Raw genomic sequence first — 21,538 nt, 5'->3', positions numbered from 1 at the left:
AGACACTGAATGTCAAGCAGCCAAGTGTACGGTGCCCTTTCGGGGCCATTTTTTGGGCCATAACGTACACTGCCCCACGAGCGAGTTCGCCGAACGCGCACAGACTGACACTGACGTGCTAGCGAGTTCTCGTTGGCGCGCTGTTGCCATAAGCACCGACTGCTTGCCCCCAGTGGGCACAGGCCAGAATCCGCAGACCCTTGGCCTGGTGCGAACACGCTTTTTACGATACAGGCATGAGTGAAGCAAGCTCCAGATATGAGGGAAAAGCGCATGGCATTTGAGCGTCTGCGGTAACGCGGAGGGCGCTAATCCACTGTGTAGGCCTGGGCTAGTGATTGCTACGATTCGAAGCCGTCCTGTGAGGCTTATCTTAGGCTTTTTACAGCCTACAACATGGCAGAAACGTGGTACGACGATTATTGAGATGTCGAGAATGCCCGTCCAACGATAACGTCGGATGTCAAGCACGTTGTTTTACAGAACCGAAACCGAAACTTGTTTGAATGCTAATCCTGGACATCGTCCAATCACGGTGCATATCCTCCTGACGTCACAGCCTTTAGTTCGTGCGACCGCCGCAGACCGCGCATGGTAGTTTTTCTTCTTTCGGGCTTTATAAAATAATTACCGACTTATCGACCGAAGAAACGGTGAAAAGTGTGTTAATTTGAGCCAGTCTACGGAGTGCAAGCAAAAACGGGACCTCGACAAATTCACTTTACTGTCCCTTTAATGCACTCGTTCGAGAAAGCAGCTTGCCTCAGGGCGGCGTTTTAATTAAGCTGCACACTGTGCATAGTAAAGATAAGCTTCTTGGGAAGACAGAACCACCTGCAATGTCTTATTGCGTGCATCTAGACGACGTCGAGATATCCTTTAAATTATGTAATATGTCTATCTGGGAACACCAAGTGCTGCTTGGCGTTAAGAAATTTGCTGGCTGGGCTGAGAGGAGGAGGAGGAGGAAGAAAAGCTTTATTGTGAACCTGGCGGTGTGGGAATGCTTTCTCAGATCGGAAGACCATGGGACGACCGTGCTGTCTCAGCCCTGAGTTGCTGTGCATCCAAACCGCGCTGGTCGTCCAAAGCTCAGGGAGGGGAAGGGAAGTTGGTAAAGGTGGGAGGGCTAGGTTGTGTGCGCCCCCCAAGATCATGTGTGTGAGGGTACATGGGTTAGGACAGAATTTACTTGTGGCGGGGTATAGGGTGGGGTACATCCGATGTAGACAAGTTGGGTGAGGGACGGTGTTTGTTTGAAGCCGCCGGAGGAATACTTTTATTTTAGTAAGCTGCGGGTGAGGAGTAGAAAAATGTTGTCTGGATGTGCGGTAATGTTGAGTGATGTCTTGAAATGTGAGCAGGGGAACGAGACTCGGTGTTTCCTCAGAGGCCTGGAAGGAGAGTTCGCAGGCTTGTCTGTTGGCAAAATTATTGCCCGTTAGTGAGGAGTGTCGCGGGTCCACACAATGTCGATCTTCCTCTTGGGGGCGTGTTGAGCCAGGAGGTTCCGGGAGGCCTTGTAACCTGATAAAAAGCTGCGACAGACGGCTTGACAGTCTGTAATAAAAAGCGTTGCGGGTGTTTGAGCGGTGGCGAGGGCCACAGCAAACTCTTCCGCGGCCCAAACGAATGTGTTCTTGATCGAGGCGCAGGTGATGATCTTGTCTTTAGTGGTTGCCATGGCTAAGTTATGGGGCGAACTGGAGTAAGGGCTGGCATCCGTGTATGGCTTGGCTACGAGCGTGGCTACGACTGGGGTGCACAGCGGGATGCGTATTTTTGGGAATACGGCGGACAGGAATGGATTGACGCCAATTATGGGGAAGAGGTTTTCTGTCCGTGGCCTGAGGAGTTGACATTTTGAGGTCGTCTAAAAGTACCACTCCTATTCGAGTCTGAGTTAGGCGGAGACGTTTACTGTAATGATGCCCTTCGATGAGTTGCGAGACCGAGTTGTGAATGCCTAATTGGAGCAGTTTAGTTGTCGCGGTGGATATATGAAGATTAAAAGCTTTTTTTGTAGCTTTGCTGATGAGGCCATCAATGGCTTCCGTTTCACTTGTGCTAAGAGTTAGGTAGGGAGCGATATAGATGACCCATGATATGAGGAAGGTGCGGATAGGGCGGAGAAGGTCTTTCTCCTTCATGCCGCGATGTCGATTAGAGATTGGGCGAAGCATGTGGGTGACTTGAGTGAATACTGTGGTGAGCTTGGATACTGTCTCATCGTTCCGTGTATTGGCCTGGATAGTAACACCAAGTATCTTGAGTGAACGTCTGGGATGTATAAGCTGACCATCGAGGGCAATTTGAGCTGATGCCTTATTGGATGCAGGGTGACTTTTCCGTACAATGGTGAGGTCAGGTTTTTGAGGAGAACAGCGAAGGCCAATTGATGAGGCATATTGTTTCACAAAGCATGCTTTCCGCACTTGACAAACAGAGTAGAACCGTGGGCCTGAAAATTATTACGCATAAATTAAAGTAATGATCAATAACCTCGGGACAGCACAGCAGTTTGAGATAGGTGGCGAGGCAGTGGAAGTGGTAAGCGAATATATCTACTTAGGCCAAGTTGTGACCCCAGATCCCAACCATGAGGCAGAGATTATTAGAAGGATAAGAATGGGGTGGAATGCATATGGCATGCTTCCTCAGATAATGAATGGCAGCCTACCATTGTCCCTGAAGAAGAATGTGTATGATAGCTTCATCTTACCGGTACTCACCTACGGGACAGAAACTTGGAGGCTCACTAAGAGGGTTCAAATTAAATTGAGGACGACTCAGCGAGCAATGGAACTGAAGATGATAGGTGTAACATTAGGGGACAAGAAGAGAGCGGAGTGGGTCAGGGAACAAACGTGTGTTAAGGACATGTTAGTAGAAATGAAGAAGAAGAAGTAGACGTGGGCAGGGCATGTAAGCAGGGCATGTAAGATGGTCATTAAGGGTAACAGAGTGGATCCTTAGAGAAAGCAAGCGCTGCAGGGGGCGGCAGAACTTACATGGGCATATGAGATCAAGAAGTGTGCATTGGTCAAACTTAGCACAGGACCAGGATAATTGGGGATTAATGGCAGAGGCCTGCACCCTGCAGTGGGCGTAGATAGGCTGGTGATGATTCTGACGAATTGTTTCACAGTGTCAGTGGCTTTCTGGGGTATCTTGAATTTCACCTAAATAACCCGTGTCAGACGAAATGGTAATATCATGTGCATATAGTGCGTGATGAATACGGGGAATGGCTTTATGCTGACGAGGGAGGTCTAAGAGGGCGATATTAAAAAGTAAAGGTGAAAGAACAGAACCCTGAAGAGTGCCTCGATCTCCCAGGGGGATGGGATCAGATGTGGCATAGGCTGCTTTCAGGATCGCCTGTCTGTGGGTGAGAAAATCGGCAATATAGGAGTAAGTATGCAAGATGCAGCCTGTTTCATTGACACGGAAGAGGATGGCAGAATGAGACACGTTATCGAAGGCTGACTTTAAGTCTAAAACAAGAATTTTACAAGGTGAATCTGTAGAGGCTGGTATGAGAATTTCTTCATTTATGCGAAGGAGGATGTCTTCAGTGCAGAGATGTTTTCGGAAACCATATATAGTATTTGGTATGAGATCCTTGGCTTCTAGGTAGGGTTGTAGACGTCAGAGTAACATGCGCTCAACGAATTTGCCTACACAGGATGTTAGAGTAATAGGACGAAGGTTGTCTTGGTGGGGGGACTTGTTAAGCTTCGGGATAAACCTGTTTTCTCCTGTTTTCATTGTGGGGGAAGTTTTCCGGATTTCCAATGGGCGTTAATATGCCGCAAAGTTGTTCCATTGGCTCATCCTTCAAGTTAGCTAAGAGACGGTAGTTCGCATGATCCGGGTCCGGTGCGCTGTTTTTGTTGCATTCGGGAAGAGATGTGCGGAGTTCGTAAAGTTGAAAATCTCGATCAAGGTCCGGATTCGGCTTGCCTGTGTTGGGAGAGGGAGTGAAATTTCTGGCTGTGTGGAGGTATTTAGTTCAAGAGGACTGCGATTTGTGCGAGTTGGTGGACGTTCATGATTGAAAATCAGCGCGGAAAAACACAGCACAAACAAGGAACGAGAAGTAAACAGGACAGCGCTGCCGTCCTGCGCTGTCTTGTTTACTTTTCGTTCCTTTTTTGCGCGGTGTTTTTCCGGTGCTGATTTTCAATCATGGAGGTATTTAGTTTCTAAGGAACGCATGAGGGCTTCAGAAGAGCCATTGAAAGAATGTAGAGTTTGGGTCAGTGACTCAGTGCTCGATGGGACACGCTCCTGGTTTGGGGGTCGATGAGACGCCGGAGCATGAGCCAAATTCTTTTGGTTGTCAGGGTACCTTGGAAGCTCCACACAGCTGTAGCCAATTTTCTTTTGAAAGGTGGTTGGCGTACTCGGTTGCGTGTTTATTTAGAAGAGCGATTAGGAGACGCAGTTTGCAATTGTGCCGCTGTCGCTTCCAGCGCTTGGTGAGGCTACGTCATGCCTCCCAAAGCCTTATAAGTTTTGAGTCGGCATCAAAGGTGTGGTAGGTGATATCCATGGTTTTGTTTGTTGAGTGGACAATTTGAAGTAAATCATTAATCGGGGCTGAATGGGGCCAATGGGTTTGGAAGAATTTGCTTTTCTGAAGGCGTCCCAGTTGGTAAGGCGTGCCACCCCCAGCTGATCATTATACATGTGGGTTTTAGTTGTTATTAGTATAATCTCGTGATCAGGACCAGGATAATTTTGTTACTTCAGATCCAAGGTTTTCCTTCTGAAGAAACAACGAGATTCAAAGGTCCGGGGCAGTATCCCTGGTGACGCTTGTACCAGTGCGGGTTGGTGAATCAGGTTGGTTGCGCAGCAGTAGATTAAGGTCGTTGATAACATTGGCCAGAAGGGAGCCCAGCTTGGTTTTGTAGCGGTAGCCACAGTTAGGATGAGCAGCATTAAAATCTCCTAAAATAAAAAGAGGTCTGTTTCTGGTGATATTGATGGCATCATTGATCGTGGCTTTAATGTCGGGTGACTTTTGGGTAGGATGACAAGATATGTTGAGTATGAATACGCTGGACTTGGTTGTGGTGGACGGGTAGAAAAGCTCCAGAAGGATGTAGTTACATCAATGCTGCGGGGTGATGAGATGAATAGCCGATGCGGCCTTATTGACAAAGGTTAAAGTTGGATAGGTGTCGATGGATCCATACCATTAGTACCCAGGTAATGTTATGCACGTGTTGGCTCATTGAATGGCTATAGCAACTGGTTCTTGGTCGAGAGTACAGGTGAACTGATCGATAGCTGCTCTTTTCTGTTTTATGCCTCTACAATTCCAATAGAGTATGATTGTTAAGCTAGCTTGAGGCCGTTTCCCCTGGCATCCGGGAGTGGGGAATAGAGGACTGCATCGGAGTTACGGTCGTAAGGGAGCGCTCTTCCGTTGGCACGAGTCACGTTTTCACTGGGGCGTTCGGTGCGAGGAGTGCTGAGGTCATAGGTGTTGTCTGCGGAAGATGTCGTCGGAAGCGCATGGTGATTTCGTTTTGGAGGGAACATTGATCAGCCCGTAGAAATTGAAGCTGTTGTTGAAGGCTCTCATTTTCTAAAGAGAAGAGTTGAATTTCTTTAGCTATTCTTCTGAGCTCGCTTGTGAGCCTGGAGAGCATATCATAAATTTGCGGAAGGACCATTGATTCAGATTCTTCGGGTGGAGCAGCTGAGTTAGGGGTAGTTGATGTGGTGGGACGAGGATTGGGTTTCTTGCGTTTCTCATTGAGATAACTTTCAGAGCTTTCAGAGATAACTTTCAGAGATAACTTTCAGAGATGAAGAGACGTAATTAAGCCAGTTTGTTCCTCCAGGAGACGGGTTAGCCTTTTGCACTCACTCCCTGCAGGGTGTGGATTTTGTTTAGCTCTGCCGCCCTGAACGGCGGTGGTGCGCTTTCTGCGGCTTGTACCTGGCGTGTGGATCTGGGCGTGCTGCTGCCAGTCGGATTGAACAAGTCCCACAGGACGGTTAGGTGACGCCGATTGCAGCTACTGCAGGTCAGGTTACGGGAAGCTCTGCACTGACGAGCCACATGGTTGCGTCGGCCGCACTGAAAACAGGAACCAGCGTTGCGCAATCGCGACCTCTTCTCGTTCGCCGACATGTCCACTAGGTAGTCCGCCACCTTGTCACCACGGCGGTCATACAAGGGACACGCCGGTATTATTGCGGACTCAGTCTTCGCGGTCAATGCCGACGCCGAGGGGACGGGTGCCTCCTTGTTGCCTTGGAGAGATCGAGTTGGAATTTTGGACTGATCGACGAGCTGCGTTCGATTGAGGCTCTCCTTGCCTTCCTTGCTCGCGGATTTCGATTTGAATTCTTAGGAATTCCATTAGTTCTTTCACCTGGCCAGGTATTTGCTGCTACCTCGCGGCTTCGTTCGTTAGGCCTTGGTCCGTTTCCTTAACCCTCTGCCCGTACGTTAGAATCAGGCCATCCGGCAGGCATCGGAGGAACACACGGTTCACGATTAGGGCATATTGCTCACGTGGAACTCCCACGGCTTCCAGGGCGCTGACACGGAATGGTACCTTGTCGTAGATTTCGCGGAGCCTCTCGATATCCATTCAGCTTCGTATCGGCTTGATGCCATGAGTTGGTAAATGTGCTCGTTGATGAGCAAGTCTCGTCGGCCGAATCGCTGAACGGCGAGGTTGTAGTTCGGGTCAACAAGCCGGATTCCCTCAATGGCTCGTTTGGCGTCGCCGATCAAGTACGTCAATAAGTGCTTAAACTTCTCTATCATCGGCAGCTCGGTATTTTCATGGATTGTCACGTTAAAATGATCTCAATACGCTTGACAGTCGTGCAGATTTCCCGAGAACGCTGGGATCTGGAGCTTGGTAAGCGCAACCGTCCGATGACGTGACGCATGCGTGTGCCCGCCTGACGCACCCATGTGATCAATGACTGGAGCAGCTGACCCACCGCTGGCTACGGAATCAGTCGCGCTGGGCACTTGCTGGGCATTTCGTAGGAGGAAGCCTGCTTGAGAGACGGCGTAAGACGTCTTGCGGGTATACTCTCCCACTCCTTCGAGCACCTGCTCCAGCCCGTCGTCATCTGCAGCACGACGATTATCTCGTTGAGGGCGGTGACCTCAGGCTCTCGCTGTACGATGTAGCCGACGTGACAGCTCAGGGTTGCCGCGTCGGGAGAGGGCTGCTGCAGCAGGTCATTCAGCTGGGTGAGAGCTCGCGTGATGCCTCTCCTGACGACGCCACGAGTCTTCCGAAGGCGGTCGATCGACGAAGCCATGCGGGTGATGCTCCGAAGGGCGATTTCCCGGGTATATATCGGCACCAGAGATGTCGCACAAGCTAGCGCGACTCAAAGACCCTGAGCCTAGACAGAGAGACCCGCGCTTCATTATTCGATGTGCTCGAACCACTTATCCTGATGATGATAATGCGCCGCGTGCCCCTGCCCGCTTTCCCTCTTCTTCATTTTAATCAGCACGTGCTCTCTTCCCGTCACCGTCAGGTACGGTTCAGCAAGGTTTCACTGTACACGGGATTTTCTAATGATGAAAATGATGATGACTGGCGCAAACCCAGCGGTAAATTAAAGAACGTCTACCGAATGTGTGTGCTCGCTTGGCAGAATGTTTATTTGCGTACCCCAGACACATAATTTTTAAGTGACGGCGTTTAAAGCAGCACTCCTGGAACTTTCTGCTTTCAGTTGCTCGGCTTTGTCGTGGGTCCGAAAGTAACCTCTGCCGGTCGGTGCGGCAGAATCGCCAGAATAGCCAGAACCGCGCCCGTCGCAAAGTATGCCGAGGATTCTCGTGTTAACGCATATGCTTTGTAGCGGCAGTAAACAGCGCCAGTCGTATGGTACCGGGAAGATCCCCTCTTAAACACAAAGACTTTTGTTGTAAACATCTTCAGCGAGTGAAGCAAAATCTACCAGTGTACATATGTGGGAAAATGTGTGATTTTTTGCGCACTACGCTAAGAGTAGTGCTTTGCCAAGTTATTTTTAAGCACACAAAGTATGCTATCTTTTTCTTGTTTTACTAATTTATCCTGCAAATAACTGGGGAATGGCTAGTTCGTTCTTAAACTCGGTGACAAGAGAGAGAGAGGATAAATATTTTATTAGTTGAGCAGAGGCTGATGAATGGGAACTGAAAGCGCAAATTAGACACAGACACTGAAAGGAGACAACAGGACGAGCGCTCGTCCTGTCGTATTCTTTCTTTGTCTGTGTCTAATTTGCGCTTTCAGTTCCCATTATGGGAACTGAAACCAACAGGCCCAAGCCATGGCCCCTTTTGATGAATGGAGCTCGCCCCGTGGAAGGCATCCCTAGTCGGGGATACCTTGACTTCCGCTGGCTGTCCTTGCCCTCCACTGCTCGTAGGTGGGGTTGGGAGTTGGGGGCAAGTCCGGAATACGTTAGGACTCCCATAGTATATTGTAGAGGGTGCAAGGCTTGGGACAGTGAGCACAGAGGGATGGGTGTTGGGTGGGGAAGATGAGGTGGAGGTGGGTGGGATGTGGGTAGGCATTCGTTTGGAGCAGCCGCCAAGTTGTAGCTTCCTCTCTGGAGAGGCGCCAGTGTTCTGGTGGGAGGCGACGGCGAGTTTGCCTGTGATGAGCGAGATTCTCGGTGGGTGGGCTTGATCTTCAGGGAGTAAACATTGGCCACCGTCGGCAATGGCTCGGTGTATCAGATCGCGAGCCGCTCCGTGAGCCGCTTCATTACCGAGGATGGCGGCATGTACAGGAGCCCAGATGATGCGGATGTCAGGGGTCGTTGAGCAGTTTTTGAGGATGTGAACGGCTGACGAAAAAATTCGGCCAATCTGGTAGTTTTCTGTCTGCGAATCGGTGAGGATGGTGACTAAGTCAGGGCGGGAAATGGCGGCTAGGGCAATGGCTATTTCTTCGGCGACATCGATTAGCTTGTGGTACTGGTGGTGGTATTGACAAGTTTGCATGCAGAATTGTTATCCAGAATGTAACGGGAAAGTTGAATGGTGAATACGTATACCGTGTATGTGCCATTACTCATCTTCAACCTGTTGAACAAATTGCCGTGTACGCTGTGTGACGCCGGTAAAACCCAAATGAGAAGAAAGGTTTTCTTCCGATTTGATGGCAGCATGAAATGAAAATATGGCAGCCTTGCGAGTACAATCTACGTACACGTCACTGATGGGAACACGTGACGAAGGGGCCGTTAAACTTCATGCACAATGAGCAAAAGTAAGAAAAGAGTACAGCAACATGGGGCCGTAAATGTCATTTGTGCGAGTAAAAACTGTGAAATTATTTTCTCCAACAAATCACGAATATATTATACACTGCTTTTTCAGATCAACGCAAATTATGTATATTAGACCTGCTAAAATACCGGCTTGTACTTCAAACAGAGTCGACACGCTGGTAGAAAATTATGTCGCAGTAAATACTTTTCTATATGTTGTGGTTAGCTCACATTACGGTGACTAAAAATGCCTGTTATATTATCTTCGAGAGAGATCACTAGGGGCCAACGGAACGCCATATCCTAAATTGTGACGCCTTGCACGTCTCTGGTAGCGCAGATAACTTATACAATAGGCACCTTGCAGTTGCCGCTTCGCTCAGATATTTGTCATGTCTCTCAGATGGGCCGTTTCTTCTCGTGGACAAGGCTTGGGGAAGCCGAATTCAGTGTCACACATTTTGGTTTTACGGTTATTCGAAGTGGTGCATAATTCAATGCCAACCGTTGTGCTTTAAAGGGTGTTATGAGTGTTGTACGGTTGAGTGAGGCGCGTTTACATATCAAGGTCATCGATACTCGCACAAATGAGTATTGAACACAAGCAAGTGGTAGTAATGAGGGTTCTCGTGTCAAAAAGATTCGTGCTCGTGCCAAACCACCTGCGCTAGCGAGAGAACACTTGACGTTTTTGTATAAAACTACTGGGTTTTAGTTAGTTCCGATATAGACATGTCCATTTTGGTCAAACACCATCTACGGAAATGTGTGAATATTGGTCAGTTAAAGAAGAACTGCATAGCGCGTGTCTCTGATTCTTTACTCCAGTCCTTTTACTTTCGCGCATACGTCACAAAGTACATAAAATATATCGCGTGAACTAAAAACTACCGTCAACCGCCCACGCATCGAAAACTTCTTAGGAAAAGCGCTAAATTTTAAATAATGTTTTTCGGCGGTCAGTTATTGAGGCAGAACGTTGTGATAGCATAGTCAGCCCTCTATATGCACACCTATTTATTAATAATGTATTGTCCATACCTTCGCAGCACGTCCTGGATCATTGGCGACACCACAGGATTAGATAACCTAAACTGCACCTCATAAAAAAAACATTTTGGGCGGTGTACGTGTGGAAAATATTCCACATATACGGGGTGTGGAGGAGCTTGGAACACAGCCAGCGCTAAATAAATGTATCACAATTCACACTCTATGTTAAAGAAATGCAGAAATTACGTCGACACATTGCAAAACGACGACATAAGGAATTGGAATGGAATGAGCAAATTGACTCGAAAGGGTATGTCGCCCCGTGGCTGCATCGAACACCTGCGCCTCACCTGTACTGCCAAAACACCCATATAGGTTACTGCCCCTTCACGACATAACGGCTCCTGCGTCTTTTGCAGTGTTACACTTCACAATGAACTGATTCTGACATTCATGTCTTTAGATGCAAAGCATTTCTTGTTCTGGGCTATGTCCGGCGTCCGTCCGTTGTCCGCACCTCGTCCGCCCGTTGTCCGCACCTCTCCCGCTACACTATAAAAAAGAAATAGTTAGCGGCGCCCGGTTTCGATCTCACGACTCTCTGGCCACAACGGGAGGTACGCGGCGCTCTTCCCACTGCGCTACAAAATTTTTTTTTCTTTAATGCATGGAAATTTTAGAAAACTTCAAAAGACAAGACACTTAACAAACAATTAAGACACACTTAAGACACTTAACACACAATTAGGACACACTTAAGACACTTAACACACTAACAGACAGCAAAGGGCAAGGACATCAGTCAAACAAAGATCAAAACTCAGGCAAGCAAACGCACGCATCTCTTACCGCGCGGTTTTCCTTGGAATATCTGTTCAGCATGTCAAGGAAAAGAATGACGAACACTTTTATTGAAAGTCTATTCGCCGTGCCTGTTTATCGCCAGCCAACTTAGGCCACCAGAAAAGCAATGTTTTAAAACGCGTAATGAGCATGCGTATCCCGCCAAATGGAAAAACATTTTCCTTCAAGCTTCATTCTTCCACATTCCCAGTTAAGACATGGCTGCGCGAAAAAGGAATGTCTGCGCTACAAAACCGAGACAGGAGCAAGTGCTACGAACGCGCCTTATGAACTTGACTCATTCAAACTACGTCAAGAAGCCACTGATACAACGAAGTCACGCGAAGCTGAACGTCAACGGAAACGACGAACTGAAAACTTTAAAGGAGGATGCCTTATGAACTTGACTCATTCAAACTATGTCAAGAAGCTACTGATACAACGAAGTCACGCGAAGCTGAACGTCAACGGAAAGGACGAACTGAAAACTTTAGAGGAGGATGTTAGCGTCTTTTGTTCGGGGGAATGCCCACGTCCGTGCCCCGTCCGCAACGCCTCTGATGATGATTGTGGCAGGATGCCCATAGGGACTGGCCAACCAAAGAATCCATCACAAGATAGCTTCGCGTTCAACCGCCGTCGTCATCTTCCCGTAGGGGAACCGCTGAAGAAGAAGGAGGAGAAGAAGACAAAGCTGCGAAGACGAGGGCGTGTACGTTGCTCTCAGCCGGTGCACAAACGTCAACAACCTTTACCTCACCAACGCCGACGGAGACTACCGATTCTACCATAGAGACGACAACATCGACAAGAACATGATGGACGAGTTTCGGCGCCTCGAGCACCACCGCCTACTTCCTGTAACACAACAGTACTTGCGTGCCTTTGCCACCGGTGTGGACCCAGACGTGGAATTTCCTCTGGCGCTACGAAACACCATATCACTCAACATAACGGCAGCACGCCATCTGCGCGATAAGCGCGCATGCGCGTCTCCTCTCTCATCTACTCTTCTCTACTCTATCGGCTCTATGTAATAAACCCGGTCCGCGCGCCGCTTCCTCAGTTGCTGCTTCGGTTGAGACACGCTGCACCGTCCGATGAGCTGAATGGACGCCAACAATTCTGCTTTGCATCACCACATAGAACCCTTCGGGGAGGTGGTGTAATTTTTACAAGAGTTCATCAGTCTTTATGCTCTCCAGCTGCATTGCTCAGTTTGCAGTCCTGTTGCCCAGTATTCCTTCTGCTGAGTGAGGCCCAGAGGGTTAACGCCCCTTTTATGATGCTTTATTACGCCAAGAAACAGATTCATTGTTCGTTTAGTGAGTGTATGCAGGTTGAGAAAGCCCATGGACGTAACTTTAACTGAAAGCCATCCACTACTTCGAGTTCTGTGTGCCATACGGTTGTTCCCTGCTTAATTCAGATTTTTATCATTTAACTGCTGTAATGTTGTACGGCATAAAAAATTTACACCATCTCCCCGACGGGAACTATGTGGTGATGCAAAGCAGAATTGTTGGCGTCCATTCAGCTCATCAGACGGTGCAGTGTGTCTCAACCGAAGCAGCAACTGAGGAAGCGGCGCGCGGACCGGGTTTAATATATAGAGCAGATGGAGTGGAGAGGAGGAGATGAGAGAGGAGACGCGCATGCGCGCTTATCGCGCATCTGGCTTGTTTCCGTTATGTTTAGTGATCTGGTGTTTAGTAGCGCCAGAGGGAATTCCACGTCCGCGTCCACACCGGTGGCAAAGGCACGCAAGTACTGTTGTGTTACGGTGAGTAGGCGGTGGTGCTCGAGGCGCCTAAACTCGTCCATCATGTTCTTGTCGATGTTTTCGTCTCTGTGGTAGAATCGGTAGTCTCCGTCAGCGTTGGTGAGGTAAAGGTTGTTGACGTTGGTGCACCGGCTGAGAGCAACGTACACGCCCTCGTCTTCGCAGCTTTGTTGTGGTTGTTGTTGTTGCGCCTTTAGGTATGGCACATACCCAATCAGGGGATTGGCCAATCAACAGAGGATTGTTAAACTGAATGGAATTCTTCTCTAATCACGAGACGCTTAGTAAAGATAATTTAGACCGGTTGGAAAAGGTTTTGAAAAAAAATCCTGAAAAATCAAAGCTAGGGTGACCAATCGCAATCATAAAGAGAATCGTTTTGAATTTTCAATGTAGCGCAGGAGGGCAGAGCATACATCCCGGCGGCAGAACCCCGTTTCGGATGCCCCGAACGATAGTATAGCCGGCACTGTTAGGGATATCCCCGAACTGTCCCCCCCGGAACCTCCAGGGCCGACGTCTCAGTCGGGAAAAACGTCGGAATGTCAAAAGGTAGTGTTCGACAGGCTCGTCTTCGTTGCAATAGCTGCACGGAGCTGTTGGCTCCAGGCGAGACCTGTGTACGTGCCTATCTAACTGGGGTACTCGACAACGAAAGGCTGTAATAACCACCTCTAAGTTGCGTGTATGGCACCATTCAGGTTTCCTTGAGAACTTAAGATGATTAAAATCTCTCAATGATAACAAAACCGATTCTTGCTGTTCTTGGAGTTTCAGCATCCAACGGTACCTAGCTGCTGTTATTAAAGGTGTCGGCTCTACGACGTCTACTACAGGCCCAGAAGGTGCTATCCTTGCTAGAGAGTCGGCAGTCTCGTTGAATGTGATCCCCGCATGACCAGGAACCCAAAGAAGGTTAATTTCAGTTAAGTTAAATGGCAGGAGGGACCGAAACGCCCGCAGAAAAGGAGTGTCTTTAGGATAAGAAAGGGCTAAGCATACAGAAAAAGAATCAGAAATTATCATTGGAGATGTAATTGATACATCCAGCTTTCGTAGCGCCAGGACAATTGCCAGAAATTCCGCCGAGAATATGGGGATAAAATAACCTAGACGAACCGGAAAAGTCCAGTTAGGGGAAAGGGGAAATATTCCGATACCGGATTTTTCTTCTCGTTGAGAGGCATCTGTATATATTATAGCACCTGGCTGCATGGAGGCCAAATAATCTTCGAGAAGACGTTTGAACAGCCGGGCTGGTAAAATTTTAGCATTTTTGGGGAAAATGTTCCGGAAACTGATAGAAAGAGGAGGACTCCTGTCAGTATATGGAATAACCTGATTATTGCTAATTGGCGTATTCATGGGAGGTTGTAGCCGTTACTACACCAGGGTGGCCAATCTTGCTCTGGTGAGGGAGTGCATTACCGGCAATGGTCGCCGGGTTCAGGCTGCACCCCAAGCCCTTTGTGCAATTCCATCAACACGCGGATTTCTTTTTTTTTAATCCGGTGGGAATTGTCCGGCACCGGGATTCGAACCACGGTCCTGCTGCACGCGAGGCGGGTGTTCTACCTCTACGCCATCGCTGCATTAAGGCCATCTACGCTGCATCGCTGCATCTACGCCATCGCTGCATGGTCATTAAGGGCAACAGAGTGGATCCCTAGAGAAGGCAAGCGTTGCAGGGGGCGGAGGAAAGTTAGATGGGCAGATGAGATCAAGAAGTTTGGGGGGATAAATTGGTCACAGTTGGCACAGGACCGAGATAATTGGAGAATAATGGGAGAGGCCTTTGCCCTGCAGTGGGCGTAGATAGGCTGGTGATGATGATGATGATGATTTATTGCTACACCCAGTGGAGAAAGGAAGCTCTGAACCAAAGTGCTTCTTCTCCTTCTTCTTCTTCAGCGGTTCCACTACGGGAAGATGACTACGGTGGTTGAACGCGAAGCTATTTCATGACGGATTCTCTGGTTGGCCAATCCCTAGGGGCATCCTGCCAAAATCGTCATCAGAAGCGCTGCGGACGGGGCGAGAGCAACGTATACGCCATCCTCTTCGCAGCTTTGCCTTCTTCTCCTTCTTCGTTTTCAGCGGTTCCCCTACGGGAAGATGACGACGGTGGTTGAACGCGAAGCTATGTAGTGAGCGATTCTTTGGTTGGCCAGTCCCTAGGGGCATCCTGCCACAATCATCATCAGAGGCGCTGCGGAAGGGGCACGGACGCGGGACATTCCCCCGAACAAGAGACGCTAACATCCTCCTCTAAAGTTTTCAGTTCGTTGTATTAGTAGCTTCTTGACGTAGTTTGAATGAGTCAAGGACACAAGGCACTTGCTTCTGTCTCGGTTTTTTAGCGCAGTGGGAAGAGCGCCGCATACCTCCCGTTGCGGCCAGAGAGTCGTGGGATCGAAACCGGGTGCCGCTAACCATTTCTGTTTTTTATAGTGTAGGGGGAGAGGTGCGGACAACGGGCGGATGCCGGACATAGCCTCGAGCAAGAGATGCTTTGCATCTAAAAGACTAATTCCGAAAGTAACGACCGACCTTTGTCTTTTTAAGGTTTATGGTTCGAGCTTGTGTTCTGAGAAAAATCGAAAGCGAAGAAACAAGAGATGGGCGGCCAGAAAAGCGGACAGTGCTGTACCTGGAGGACAAGACCGGAAAAATACGCGCTGTTGGCCGCGGCGAAAAAGTGGTGGAACGTTTCGAGGAAGTGAAAGAATCGACGGTAAGAATAGATGCGAGTGTTTTAAAATACATTTTGCTTGTAAAACTCTTTTTGCTGACGTAGCTTCCGCCGTTACTGGCAAGAACAATAAGTAATGGGATGTATGGCAGAGAGCTCCAAAGCTCCTCAGTGTGGGTGGATTACATTATAGAAGCGCAAGGCACTTTTCAGTAACAGCGATTTCTACTGTAACAGGTATAGGAAAGGTGCTGACGCACACTTAATACAAAATGTTAAGGACTTAATTGGTCATGTCCAACTTGAGAAGAGGAATTCAGTTGTGGCTTCATTAATTTAGGCCAAGGTTGCCGAGGGCCTAAAGTTGGAAAAGCAGTGTTAAGTACGTGTCTTGCGCTCTGGTCCTTTGTTTCCTACAGACTTTGTTTCCTACAAATGGCCAGACATTTTTATAGGACGCAGTGGCACTAACCTCGGCTTATTGATTTTAAGCAGTTCTACGTGGTAGTACTTTCTCCAGTTTGGTAAGATTATACTGATTTTACCTACAACTGAAGTAATTGTGAGTTGCATTTTGAAAGGTTGTGCACAAACTCGTACTGAGATCCGCATTGCCCGCTATTAAAAAAATGCCCATCAGACATATTTTAGTCCTAGACTGGAGTACGCCTCATCTATCCTGCCCCCTTCTTGAGCATATCTCACCTACAAATCAGAATGTATCCAGAATTGTGCAGCAGCCTTCATCTTGTCAAAGTACTCACGTCAAATCAGCATCACTGAACCGAAACATACACATGATCTTCCCAATTTCCTATCCCGTCGTTTCATCTCGCGTCGGCATACTTCACACGTTCTGACCCCCACCTATAGTATCTAACCGCATCTCAACTACAGCAATTCAATGATACAGATTCAATGCTGCATGTCTCTGATGAAATATTTTTTAATGGCGAAAGCCGTAGTGCCCCAGTTGAGCGAGTGTCGCCGTGTGTGACGATAAGACGTTGTAGTGATACCATGTGGCTCGCCCCAGCTGCACCGACTGAACCCGCGTGCCTGCCGCCTGTGTTCACGTGACTAAGCACGTGACTCACCCATCGTTTCAAAAGGAGGCGGAGCCGCTCTCACTACCACCTCAAACACTGGTTCTTGCTTCAGTCCAGCCCTTGTGTGATGGAAGGGGGGAGCGAAGGCGCTGGACTCTGTTCCGAAGTTGTTTTCGCGGTCTCAGGGGCGAACGCGTCAAGCTGCGTCGGACCATCCTGCAGATGTCGCTCGGCTTGCTAATGAGAAAAGCCCAACCTCCATGCAGCGAAATGTCAGCGCAGATGCGACGAACAACGACCGGCGACGGCCGCTGTGCCGCCGGTGTCGCGAAAACGGCTGTTCGCCGGCGATCTGCGTGGGCGAGATGTCAGAGCTGCACAGTGAGACCAGGGACAAAAAGAAGAGGTACTTCAAAAAAGCGCTGACGTCCAACTAATTTTAATGAAAAGAAAAATTCCCTGCATTTCCCCGAGGGGAAGAATGTGAAAGTGCGAATGCACGAGTTGAATTTGCGCGGTTCGGTAATGTTCGTGAAAGAGAGATCACACACACACACACAACTACAAAGAAAGAAAGATGCATTTATTCACAGACACCTATTTGTGTTGTCGTTTTACTTGATTGCTAGAGCGGATCTCAGCTTTGAAATTTCGTGTCAGTACTCCTTTAAGCAGGTGCATTAGCCCTTCTCACGCCCGATTCCTGGCCAATCCCCCATGTGGGTATGTGCCATGTCAGCGGCCAGGCAGCGCGCGCCCATCTCCCCCCGTTGCCAAGGAAGACGAGGAGATTCCTGGCCAATCCCCCACGTGGGTATGTGCCATGTCAGCGGCCAGGCTGCGCGCGCCCATCTCCACGTGCGCGGACATCGCCGGTGGACGCAGGTTCAGGGTCGCTTAAGAAGTGCATTAGCACTTAAAACACACACATAAATATTCATTCTATCGCAACGTCATGGCAGGTACCACATCTGCTAAACAGCCACGCGTACAAAACAGAGTAAAACCCGCTGCAGGCAGACATCAAAACAAGTAACAAAAAAAAATAATACAAAGCAATCAGTCAAGGGAAAGTTCAGAATTGGGTGCCCAAATAAGTAATCTCATTTTTTGGCAATGGAATAAACGGGACACTAATGCACTTATCTCTTTCGCTTAATATCGCAGGTGCCTCGATAATCTCTCGGGTAAGGGCATGACCGTGACGGCTGACAGGACACTCGTCAAATACTGGTGTGCATCTTGCCTGGTCACACGAACGACAATGCCGGATAAGATTCCCCTCCATACCGCGCCTTACATTATTATCATGCTCACGCAACCTGTCATTATGTAGATAACCCCTTTCCGCACAACCAACAAATTTTGTGCGGTGTTTTACGGGGCGAATACTATCCACTTTAGAATTGGGCTTATTTCTATTACACAGCCAGGACAACTTTTGCGGTGCAGATAACAGGATAACGGTGCAGATAACAGTTCATGCCCCATAGCGCAATGAACGAACACAGACGACGACGAAGAAGAAGTGGCTGGCACGTATGTACATCGTGCGGCCGCCTTGTACGTAATCTAAGTATGTTCTTGATCCTTCTTTACCATGGTTCGTCTGGTCTGTTCTGCCGCCACATAACAGTGTATTAAAATAATAGTGGTCCTAAGACACAACAGTGTGGGACGCCAGAAGAAACAGTGCATTGCGCTGAGCACGAGGTCGCTGGTTCGATTTCCGGCCGCGGCGGCCCCTTTTCTGATGGACGTAAAAAGCAAAACGCGCGTGTGTTCGAGATTTCGGCGCACGTTAAAGATCCCCAGGTTGTCAAAATTAATCCGGAGCCCTCCACTACGGCGCGCCTCATCGCCTGCGTTGCGTCGGCGCGTTAAACGCCACAATCAATCAATTCACAGTGCATTGGGTAAAAATAAAACATTTTGGAGGTAAATATAAACGAAGATTACTCCAACCATCTTTCTACGTCGAAATCTGAATTAACCCATTTTAACTTAAAGTGGAGTAAATAATGGTGAACGGTGTTGAAAGGTTCGGCCAAATAAATATAATTAGCAGTCCATAAGTGCACAACCCCAATGGTGCTAAATGGGTCACTAGTAGAGACAGGAACCTCAGGCCACATTCCTTTTTTTCTACTCCAAAAGTAATTAATACCTACATAATGTGAAGCACGACTTTCCATAGCACGATGGTGAGCTATATGGGTATGTATTAATTGGGTAATACGTGTTACGTGTCTGATGCATGGGGGCCACCTTCCTCACCTTTTAATCCTGCGGCCAGATGTAAGTTTGCAGAAACTGGAAAAATTGTAGACAGGATTGCAGCATTCTTAGAAATTGAGGATTAAGTTCGTCATCACCTGGGGAAGGCTTCAAAATTCTTACAAATTTGGCAGCTCCCACCAAGTCAATTACTATTCGATCCAGCGGCTACAGGAGTTATCATTCTCCTTTCTCATTTGAGATGCAAAGAATCTCTTGCTCGAGGCTATGTCCGGCGTCCGTCCGTTGTCCGCACCTCTCCCCCTACACTATAAAAAAAGAAACAGTTATCGGCGCCCGGTTTTGATCCCACGACTCTCTGGCCGCAACGGGAGGCACGCGGCGCTCTTCCCACTGCGCTACAAAACCGAGACAGGAGCACGTGCTACGAACGCGCCTTATGTCCTTGACTCATTCAAACTACGTCAAGAAGCTACTGATACAACGAAGGCACGCGAAGCTGAACGTCAACGGAAACGACGAATTGAAAAATTTAGAGGAGGATGTTAGCGTCTTTTGCTCGGGATAATGTGCCGCGTCCGTGCCTCGTCCGCAGCGCCTCTGATGATTATTGTGGCAGGATGCCCCTAGGGACTTGCCAACCAAAGAATCCATCACAAGATAGCTTCGCGTTCAACCACCGTCGTCATCTTCCCGTAGGGGAACCGCTGAAGACGAAGAAGTAGAAGAAGACAAAGCTGCGAAGAGGAGGACTTGTACGTTGCACTCGCCCCGTCCGCAGCGCTTCAGACGACGATTTTGGCAGGATGCCCCTAGCGATTGGCCAACCAAAGAATCCGCCACGAGATAGCTTCGCGTTCAACCACCGTCGTCATCTTCCCGTAGGGGAACCGCTGAAGAAGAAGAAGGAGAAGAAGACAAAGCTGCGAAGACGAGGGCGTGTACGTTGCTCTCAGCCGGTGCACCAACGTCAACAACCTTTACCTCACCAACGCCGACGGAGACTACCGATTCGACCATAGAGACGACAACATCGACAAGAACATGATGGACGAGTTTCCGCGCCTCGAGCACCACCGCCTACTCACCGTAACACAACAGCACTTGCGTGCCTTTGCCACCGGTGTGGACCCAGACGTGGAATTTCCGCTTGCGCTACGAAACACCATATCACTCAACATCACGGCAACACGCCATCTGCGCGATAAGCGCGCATGCGCGTCTCCTCTCTCATCTCCTCCTCTCTACTCTATCGGCTCTATATGATAAACCCGGTCCGCGCGCCGCTTCCTCAGTTGCTGCTTCGGTTGAGACACGCTGCACCGTCTGATGAGCTGAATGGACGCCAACAATTCTGCTTTGCATCACTACTTAGTTCACTTCGGGGAGATGGTGTAATTTTTATTTACCTGAAAACATTGTTGAGTACAACAGTGAAAATTTCATCTGGGCCCTTAGAAACAATGCTAGTACTAGCAACAATGCTTGGTGATAGAACGCTTGACAGACCTCTACATTCTAGGCCAGAACAAATGGTGTCGAAGGTGTTCGTAGATTTGTGCAATGCCCAGATGACCGGCAGTTGGCTCATCATGAAGTTGGAGCACTTCTGAGCGGAAGTGTTCCGGAACGACGTGCAAGAGCTCAGAGCCATCCGAGTGAAGACGTCGATGTGGTAACGTTTACTCTTTCAGTATAAACAGGGGATGTGGAGCATCTGGGTGGAGAGAGCTGATACGGTCAGGGATGCGCCGCAAGCAGGCATACCGCTGTTGTTCAGAAAACATGCTGGGGATAAAGCAGACGTGGTCGCTATGCTCATCTTCATCGGGGGTATTAACAGGATAACGGGACAAGCAGTTAGCAGCCAGGAGCAGCAGCTGAGCCTTAAGAACCACCGAAAACCTGTACTTTTCAGTCTAAGAGTCAAACGGCCTATTCTCCCCGCTGGGTTCTTTGAAGGGGCCAAGCAAGCAAAACACAAGTTTGGTTCATTCGAAAGATTGCCTCGTTAGAATCATACTGACACCACTCTTAAGGCAGGGTACGCTCAAATAAGCCGTTTAATTAGGGGAAAAGCAATGCCCGTGCGACCCACTAGATCATTTCCCGCAACATAACCTATGATGACATACGCGTCAGCTCTGCAATTGGCTGAGGCCTGGAAAAGCAAACGCACATAAGACAGGGCTTTTAAGTTTGTCGAACGAGCTATTTGCGCCTAATTGCAATGTATATTCATTTTACAGCAATAAGAATGGCGCGGTAAACAACGAAAGTTACGACAACACACTTAAACATAGGAGTACCGGGGCCGAATTCTCTAAAACGACGGGGCGTCGCTTTGAAACGGCGGGGTAGCGCCATGCAAATGCATGTGTTCTGGGGTCGGGGCCGTCGCTTTGAGCTGTTTCGGCACGGAGAAGCCCCGCAGAAAAGCACTGTGGCAAGGGCATGAAGCTACAAGCGAAGCGACGGGGGGCAGTGGGTGTCGCTTCGTGCCCTTGCCACAGTGCTTTTCTGCGGGGCTTCTCCGTCCTGAAACAGCCCAAAGCGACAGCCCCGACCCCAGAACACATGCATTTGCATGGCGCTACCCCGCCGTTTCAAAGCGACGCCCCGTCGTTTTAAAGAATTCGGCTCCCGATGCACACTTCTGTAGGTACTGCG

The 21,538-nt window shown here is 48.8% G+C and overlaps 1 long non-coding RNA gene across 1 annotated transcript in view; it reads left to right on the top strand.

Moving 5' to 3' along the window:
* Positions 1 to 15,645, top strand: part of LOC144164240 (uncharacterized) — a 33,709-nt gene extending 18,064 nt beyond the window's left edge. The window contains exon 3 of the long non-coding RNA XR_013321109.1: positions 15,455 to 15,645. This is a non-coding gene — a long non-coding RNA (uncharacterized LOC144164240). The remainder of the gene's footprint in view (positions 1 to 15,454) is intronic.
* Positions 15,646 to 21,538: the final 5,893 nt, after the last annotated feature.

The sequence above is a fragment of the Haemaphysalis longicornis genome, unplaced genomic scaffold (genome assembly GCF_048455015.1).
Source record: "Haemaphysalis longicornis isolate Haplotype H1 unplaced genomic scaffold, Haemaphysalis longicornis Haplotype H1 scaffold_13, whole genome shotgun sequence".
Lineage (NCBI taxonomy): Eukaryota > Metazoa > Arthropoda > Arachnida > Ixodida > Ixodidae > Haemaphysalis > Haemaphysalis longicornis.
The sequence above is the reverse complement of the archived record's forward strand: the minus strand, read 5'-3'. Positions and strand labels throughout refer to the sequence as shown.